This window comes from Armigeres subalbatus, chromosome 1 (assembly GCF_024139115.2).
Source record: "Armigeres subalbatus isolate Guangzhou_Male chromosome 1, GZ_Asu_2, whole genome shotgun sequence".
In the NCBI taxonomy this organism is placed as follows: domain Eukaryota; kingdom Metazoa; phylum Arthropoda; class Insecta; order Diptera; family Culicidae; genus Armigeres; species Armigeres subalbatus.
Window position 1 is genome coordinate 224,413,382 of NC_085139.1, and position 9,130 is coordinate 224,422,511.

A 9,130-nucleotide genomic window follows, 5' to 3' on the forward strand; every position below is an offset into this window, starting at 1 on the left:
TATCATGAAAATTATAAATTTTAAATTTTTCATCCCTTAATCGTTTCACTTTTGTATGAAATATCTAAAAATGATTCCCTCCCACTGGAAGCTGACGTAATTTATGGAAGTTCCGTAAGAATAAATCTTCATCAGGATGTCGGCTACCCAAATATCAAAAAATTGATTCCCTCCCACTGAAAGCGTGACGTAATTTATGGAGTTTCGTAAGAAAATCTTCATCAGGATGTCGCTACCCAGGAAAAATACTGGAGGTCAAGTTTGACTATACCATGAAGACTCAGATATCCAAAACCTTGAAAAGTTTGCTTCTGACAACTTGCAGGTTAAACTTAAATATTAGGATCCTGTATCACATTCTTTAATAAATATAAACACTCAATCAAGTTTAGTCATCTTGATCGTAAGGACAGTGATCAATTTTTTAGAATATGAGATGCTCAAGGTCCTCCAAAACGTTCTCGATTTGTTCACGGTATCTACCACATGCGCATCAATTTTCGAATACGTGATGTTCAAGGTACTCCAAAACGTTACCAAGTTCAATCCAAATCTATCGGACAACCAAGCGTTTTGCAAAGACCTCAACATCGATATGTACCAGACCCGTCTAATAAGTATACGCTCGATGCAAATCGAATTTGCTTGAATTTGGGATGTTCAAGGTACTCCAAACATTCTGAGTTCAGCTTAGAATCTGCCAGGTTAATCAATCAAGGTTTTTGCTATGTTCTTATTTTGGCATATACTCAATATATCCAATAATGTAAACTAAATTTTCTGGAATACTTATCAAATCCAGTTCAAAAGCATAGGATTCTAATTTCCATGATCATAAGAGTCTAAGGGTCTTCAGTTAGCCTTGCGAGCGTAAGCGTAGGATTCAATCCGGAGATGGTGAGTAAGGTTCGGTCCGGTCTAGGATGTTTTCAGGGGAAACATTCTAGATTCCCTAGCTATAGCATTTCCTTTGTACTTACCCACAAGATACATACTGTGCAATGGCGGGCATAGACAAGCAATTAATAACTGAGGAAATGCTTATAGCTTGAGCTTGATTGACTGCCCGTAGATGCTACTCTATTATGACCAGATCAGCTGTTCTTGAACAGGGAACCAGCAGATGTTTCTGTTGGGACTAGCCACTCATCTTCAATGTAAGTTCTGGCAAGCCCAATGCGGAATTTTATTGAGTTATCGAGGTGAGGTTGACGGCAGAGGTTTGTTTTGGTTACGAGCTACCAATGTGGTAGTTGGGAGAAAGCGATAGAATTTCCAATTCGATGTAGAAACGATCTTTTTGTTCATTTCAATTCTAGCGGCTACTGCTAGAATAGTCAAATCAAAGGTATAAAATATAAAAGAAACGGTTCATGGTTCTAGCGATTGGAACATTAGAATTATAGAGAAAGATACTAGCGAGCAAAAGCAAAAGCGATAGTCATATGAGTACCAAATTCGTCTTGAAAATCCCAATAGAATACTAAGTTGAAAAGCCGGCTACGTTTCAGTTGGAATGTACAGCCATAGAGAAAGTAGAAGAAGAATGTGCCCAAAGTCCTACTAGATACTAGATGCAATAACTAAGGAGGTGTTTGTGTCGAAAAATTTGACTGCGGACTTTTTGTTGAGGCGTATAACGGACTTGGATGATTACATCAAACTACGAGTTCTGACCGATACGAGACTGATACGAGACCTGAATAGTTTACGTTTACTCAAACCTCGATCAATTCTAGTCTTATGATTACATGGATATTTTTAGACATATCTTTCAGCTTAAGACCGTTTGTTTGTAGACATATTTCTGATACATTCGAGGATATGTACTCCAGGACAGTTTGAACGACCTAGAACATCCGAAAAATATTTCAGTGATTTTTTCAGTTATATCAGAACGCCAGATAACAATGTAACTCTTATCCTGAAGGAATAAAGTGCAAAAAACCGCATCTTGTCACTTTTATTCAATGTGGTGGTGCCGTGAAAGAATCTCTTGTTAGTTACACTGTTAGATGACTTTACCATTATGGGTAATATGTTATAGATATTATTCACCTATTTTCTTTTAAAAGCGCCACTACTCATTAAAATGGGTAGTGGCACTTTTCAAGAAAATGGGTGAATTTTCACGTGGGAATAATATCAATAACATACTACCATTAATGGTAAACCATCTAACCGTACGGCCTTAATACGCTAGTGCTTAAAATATTTTTTATTTATTTTTCTTATTTCATCTGACTGTGTTGTCTACATGAAAAATTTAAGCCATTTGGCCAAAACTAACCATTTTTCCAAAAACTAACCAAAGTTATTGTATTTTAAAAGTTAAATCTAAAACAAATAAATAAATTTTCTTGTTGATAAAAACGGAATAATTTTGATGACGAACGGAGCGTGATAAAATCGGAACGTGATAAAATCGGAATATACCTAACAGATAGAAAGAAAGTTGATGTTACACGAAAGATGTACATAAAAGGAATGCCAAAAAGCATACATTTAAACGATATTGTCACCTGAATGTGCAATTTATATTGCATTATTGCTTATTGCAGTGACGGCAACATTTTTTAGTGAATCAATTTGAGTACTGCAAACAAAGCCTTCTATTGGTCTATTGATTGCAATATTCAAATTAATTTATAAAAAAATGTTACTAAGGTCCTTTGAAAAGTTGAAGATTATACGATTTAATTCACTAGAAATGTCACATTTTACGAATTTGGGAAAAGATTCTATGCCCAGAATAGTGTAATTTTCGGCTTCCATTTTCTACGCGCTGATTAGTTTTCATTATTTTTTGCATATATATTGATTTTTGCATCACTAGTAAGTGTAGGTAGTAATATATAAATGAAAATAGTGGAGTATGATTATTAAATATGAGAAAACAGAAAAATAATGAAAAGTAATCAGCGCGTAAATAATAAAGACGCGGAAGATTACACTATTTTTGCGTACATGGATCTTTTCCTACAAGTTGGTCTTTAAATTTATGTTTACATATAGCATATGACACTTATTCGTAGAAAAGTGACATAATGCAATACAAATTGCATAAACAGATGATAATCGTTTAAATTTACGCTCTTTGGCATTCCCTTTATGTACATTTCGTAAATTTCAACAACTTTTTCTATCTGTGTATTTTGAAACAAAAACTCATGATTGATATCGGTAAAAGAAATTGACTAATTTTTCGAGAGTGCTCATTGAGATGTCACACGATGTTCCGGGGCAATCCTTGAGTCAAGGCATTGCTGTTGGAGAAGAGATATTGGATTGTCGAGAACGACAAAGAAGCGGGTCGATAAACCCGGTCGCGAGAACTAGAAACCAACAAATACAAATGCCAGCCATCCCAAGCAGCACAAGTCTCAATGAAACTGAAATTGTGACTAAGTCGGGTCGCACATAAGCTACTGTGATCATAATACATGTGTGCGTCTCAGTACCAAGCACCAGGTCATTCGGTAGTGATGCGCCCTAATAGTAAAACGTTGCTGACGGAATAAGGGTTATTTTATTACAATATAACTCTCACTGTCCGAAAGTGGATTACGGATACAATATTCGTGCAACCAGCTTATTAATATAATTGCAAGAATCTTAGATCCGGGAGCGAAAGTGATAGACCTATTGTAACTATTTATAGCCCGTTTCAAGAACGTATGGTTCCGAAGATGTACTGCCGTCATACGTCAGAGTGTTAATGAATAAAGCTTCCAATGAATGATTAAATTAGATATGATTAAATAATTCAACTCTATGATTAAAGATCATGAATAATGATTTATTCGTTTTACAATGAATCATGATTATGATTAACGATTAAATTAATTTTCGACAATGATTAACGATTATGATTAAAGAATAAAACGTTTGGAGTGTGATTAACGCTTATCGATCGTGATTAAATGTTGACACAATGTGTATGATTAATGATTAACGAGATGATATGATTAATGATAAATGATTATGAATAATAAATAAAATTGAATGATTTGCTTCGTGATCAATAAGCAAGTTACATTTCTTCCAAATTGGGCTATTGAAAGGAATAAAAATTATACGATTATAATTAAAGATTAATGCATAACAGCGATGTATGCAATGACTAAAATTGTTATTATTATTTCATTATTTATTCAGACTAAGGCCGAAGTGGCCTGTGCGGTATATAAGAGTTTTCTCCATTCGGCTCGGTCCATGGCTACACGTCGCCAACCACGCAGTCTACGGAGTGTCCGCAAGTCATTGTATTGTATAAAATGCTGGTTCTGAAAAGGTTCGATTTATTTTCAGTAATGCATAAGAGACGATCAATAAGAGACACCACCAATCTGAACCTTGCGAGAAAATTTCGCTTGAGTGCGGCTGTCGAACAACTTGGATGGCAGAAATGGATTTTCGCTGGAACCGCTATTGATGCGCTCGTTGCGAATCTACTTCTTGCAGTCAGTTGCTCGATAAACTTCCAACAAAAATCTCAGCATCCGCTACCAATACTGGTGGGGCCACTTCCAACGGAACCGTGACTAATTTTAAATCAATATTTCAATACACTGGTCACGAGCAACGTCTATCATATTCTCGTGGCGTTTTTCGATTGTTCGCAATCTCAAAGTATACCCGGTCAACAAAACACAGACGCAGTCCCACGTCAAAATTTGACTCAAGATGGATCATATTATCAACAGATCGTTCACAATAGGGGTTTTCCGAAGAAGGGTGAGCGATGATAAATAAAGTGCGGTGGTAAGCTTATTAGGATTACCACCAAAGACATGTGAAACACTTGATAAGTTATAATGCAGTATGCTCCTGAAAATCGTGAAGAACCAATGAGGTTGAAGAATTTTCGTTTAGCGACTTGGTTTCGTCTATTACATTAAATATTATGGAAAGCTACTTCGATTAGATGGACGACACTTATATTAGCCTGAGAAGGGAAGTTAAGCGGATCTATCTAGTCATCAATAGGTCGAAGAAGAAATGCATGATAGTAAGAGGCTCAAAAGAGGAGAACCCACGTATCGGCAAAGACTAAATCAAGTTTATGAATTCGTGTTCTTTGGCTCACTGGTAACTAATGGAAACGATACTATAGCTTAGCTTAGCTTAGATCACAGCACAGTTGAATGAACAGATTTCTCAAGTTCAGTTTAGTTCAAGACCAATATCGATGCCGGCCACGTCCTCACAGTCAATGTGAGGCGAGGAAAATTAGTTCGACACTCATTGCTCTTTTATTATATTATTATTAATGAGTGTCCTGAGCTTATAAGCTACATCGACTTTTAAATAAAGTTATACTTACTTTGAATTATGCCATTCCCTACATTTGTCGTTTTCTCTGTATGTTTGCATCTGTTTTCATCATTTACTGACTGAATTTTTCCAAATTTATCGTATGTCTCGCTCGATTTCGATTACACACAAAAAAAAAGCGTTCCCGAATTCATAAACCAGCAAAAATACACCGTGATTTAATTCATGGATTCGGGAACACCAGTCACGTTTTCCAGAACGTTCCAGAAAACGGGACTGTGTTCCGGAGTCCGTGACTATTTTTGCGTGTATCTATCATATATAAGACACGATGCCGGTGAAATCCATATCTTAAAATATCATTTCCCATGCAGCAGCATTGAATTGATAAGAAAACTATTTTGTCGTTATAAGTCGTTATTTTGTGTTATAAGTCGAGTCAAGTACAAGACACTGAAGACGGCCTTACTGTTGAGGTCGAAATACGTATCTGTCAAGACACAATTAAGTGGTGGAATTCAATGGGATTGTATAAACTCGTCTTATGACAAGTGAGCATTGAATTGTTAAATAGCATTGTTTATGCATCTTACTTGTTCGCAGGAGCAGAAAGTCGTGGGTTCAATTCCAGGCTCGTCCCTTTCCTACTTTGTATTTCTTTGTAATAGTCTTGGCTTGTACCACCTACGAATTTGTGCGAATTGCTCAATGCTAATGCTGATGCTAATAAATATGATCATGAAAAATAACATTGAATTACATTAATCGCTTCCATAATAAGGAATATTATAGAAAAACATTCGCCGTGCGCTCAATTTTGTCACCTGTAACAGGCGTATTTTGAGATTATTTTCAAACAAATAAACTTTGGAGAAAACTTTTCAACTATTTTATGTACGCATACATTGAAGGAAGAGATGAATATTGAAATACAATAAAAATAACCGAGCCAACAAATTAAACTTCCTTTGGAATTTTCGAATATATTTATCTAATCTATGCTGTACACTCAATTTTGAGAGTGACTGTATCTCCACTGGCAAAAGGAAGGTGCTTTGATTTGCTTATATGCCATCGCGAGCGGAAGGCATATGAGCAAAATTTGAAGTTGCCAATAATGGACGAATGAACCAGTTGCAATGCAATAGCTATCACGTGAAAATCGGACGATTGCGCCGGGCTGAGTATGTAGCCAGAAAGTCAGAAAAGAACCAGTAAAAATAGATCTCGATAGGAGAAGGTGGGGAGAAAACTAAAATAGTTTTGTTTATCAAAAAAATATTAATCTGTTCGGCTTCAGATTTTTAGAAGATTTGACAGATTTGATGAAGGGTTAGTTGAAAAAAATATTTATTGCGAAGATATCACAGGAAGGGGATCAAATCTCCCCAAATTTTAAAATTGCAAGTGCTGTCGAATTCAATAATAAAAATCGTTCATGTATACGCACAGTAATTCGAAAATTCCGCGTTTTTTGAAGGAAAATATTTAAAAAATCTGAGGGCACCTTTCTAATTTTATCAAAGCAAGTTCTTGGAGAGGGATCAATTTCCCCCGAATATTTTAAAAGTCGATTTTTGACAGCACTCCAAAAAATCGATTGTGTATCAATAACAACAATAATTTAAGAACTGCCATACATCAGTAAAGTTAAATACTATATTTCTTGGAGAGTCTGTGTGGAAATCGCGTATGTTTATTTTTGGCTATGATACATCGAAAATCAGAAAAGGGGATCAAGTCTCCCCAGTCTCCCCTAGCGATCAAACGAGCATAAGACGATAATGTGCACAGCGGAGCAAGGTAGATCGATCAGGTGAAAGATGATTTGCGGACCATTCGTAGACTGCGTAGCTGGTGACCTGCAGCTATGCACTGGGCGGAATGAAGACAATCTTTTGTGTTCTGCAAAAGCCTCCTGGCCTGAGTTTAAATAAATAATAAATAATAATTGGGAAAATTTAGGAATCGATTGAACCATTCGTCCAAAGCTCGACTAACTCCAACCGCGTGGCCCATAAACGGCATGTCACTTTTCTGTCCTCCGGTTGTCATCATTTGAAAATGTAGAAATGCAATAAAATCAGCTTCACATCGGCTCAGCTGAACCGATGCTTTAGCAGGGGAGCGGTCCGAGTTGACAGAAACCTGTTCCGAGTTTGCATCTCCCTGGTAGACGAGTTGGCGGACGCAATCGGTTGGGATGGGGAATTTATTTTCTTGATTGATTAATGACACATTGCTTCCATTCGTCTGTCCGTCGTCGTTGCCGGTTGTTGTTTGGTTCACCCGGTGTTGTTATTTTGTCTGTAAAAGTTTTTCACTACTTTATCATTGTTCCGGTAATAGTGGTAATACAGACTTTTACGAGTTATTAAATTCATAAAATCTGATAGAAGTAAATTCTCTGCTTTAGCAGTATTACAGTATACCTCGCAGATCGGACAGTGAGTCCGTTGATGTGTGAAACCATCAGTTAAGCATAGCATAGCATATATGATTGTACAAATCGTGGGTGGCTATACAATGCTCAATTAAGCAATCTACTGTATATTGTCGCAAATTGGTACTTGGGATTAGTACCTTTTCCTATACAGTAGCAGTTCTATACCCGGCCACGTCCTTACAATCACGGAAGGAAGGGAAGGAATGTTAGTTCAACATCTACTAGTGAAGATGCAGGGAACCCATACTACCTTCATAGATGTCTCGGGAAGGAAAATTTGTGTTAGTGGGTAAGGTGAATAATAGGGAGCTCTATTCGACAATATGCAGCGTTTGTCAATAACAGTATATGCTGAAAAAATAATAAAATATATTCATCAATTTACTTACGAACCGGACTATAATCAGTAATTAACAAGTTCATCGAAAATTTTCTTCTTCTTCTTTTTCTTCTCCTTCTTCTTTCTCATATTGCCATTACAACCCCACTGGGACATTGGCTCTTCGCAGCTTAGTGTTCATTCTGCACTTCCCCATTTGTTGACTGCAAGGTTTCTAAGCCAAGTTACCATTTTTGCATTCATATATGATGAGGCTAACATAATGATACCTTTATGTCCTAGACCGGACCGGGAATCGAACCTTGCCATCTTCAGCATGGTCTTGCTTTGCATCTTACCGCATGGCTAAGCAGGGATTGAACTTATCATTTTATTATCATTTAGTATTCAGCCAATAACTCATTCCAATGGCGGAATTCTGAAAAGTGTTGTATGGCGAACTTCTAGCGCTGGTTTCTCACTACAACTTTGTCTAAGAGTACATTGCTCTATGTCTAATATTTACAGCGTGAACCGCTAGTCGGAATTCCGCCTTTGGAATGAGTTATTGGCTGAATACTAAATGATAATAAAATGATAAGATCAATCCCTGCGGCTAAGGAAAGTTCCCAGTCGAAAATCATTTTTCTTCTAATCGGTTTTCACGTATCCCACCATTTGAATCAGGGAGACCCGACGACGAGAAAGAAGCATTCTACGCACAGCTGGAGCAGACATACGATGGATGCCCACTGCGGGACGTCAAAATCGTCATCGGTGACATGAACGCACAGGTAGGAGGGGAGGAAATGTATAGACCGGTCATCGGACTGGATAGTCTGCATGCCGTATCGAACGACAACGGCCAACGATGCATAAACTTCGCAGCCTCCCGCGGAATGGTAGTCCGAAGCACCTTCTTTCCCCGCAAAAATATCCACAAGACCACATGGAGATCACCAAACCAAAAAACGGAAAACCAAATCGACCACGTTCTAGTCGACGGTAAATTCTTCTCCGACATCACCAACGTCCGCACTTACCGCAGTGCGAATATTGAATCCGACCACTACCTCGTTGCAGTATGC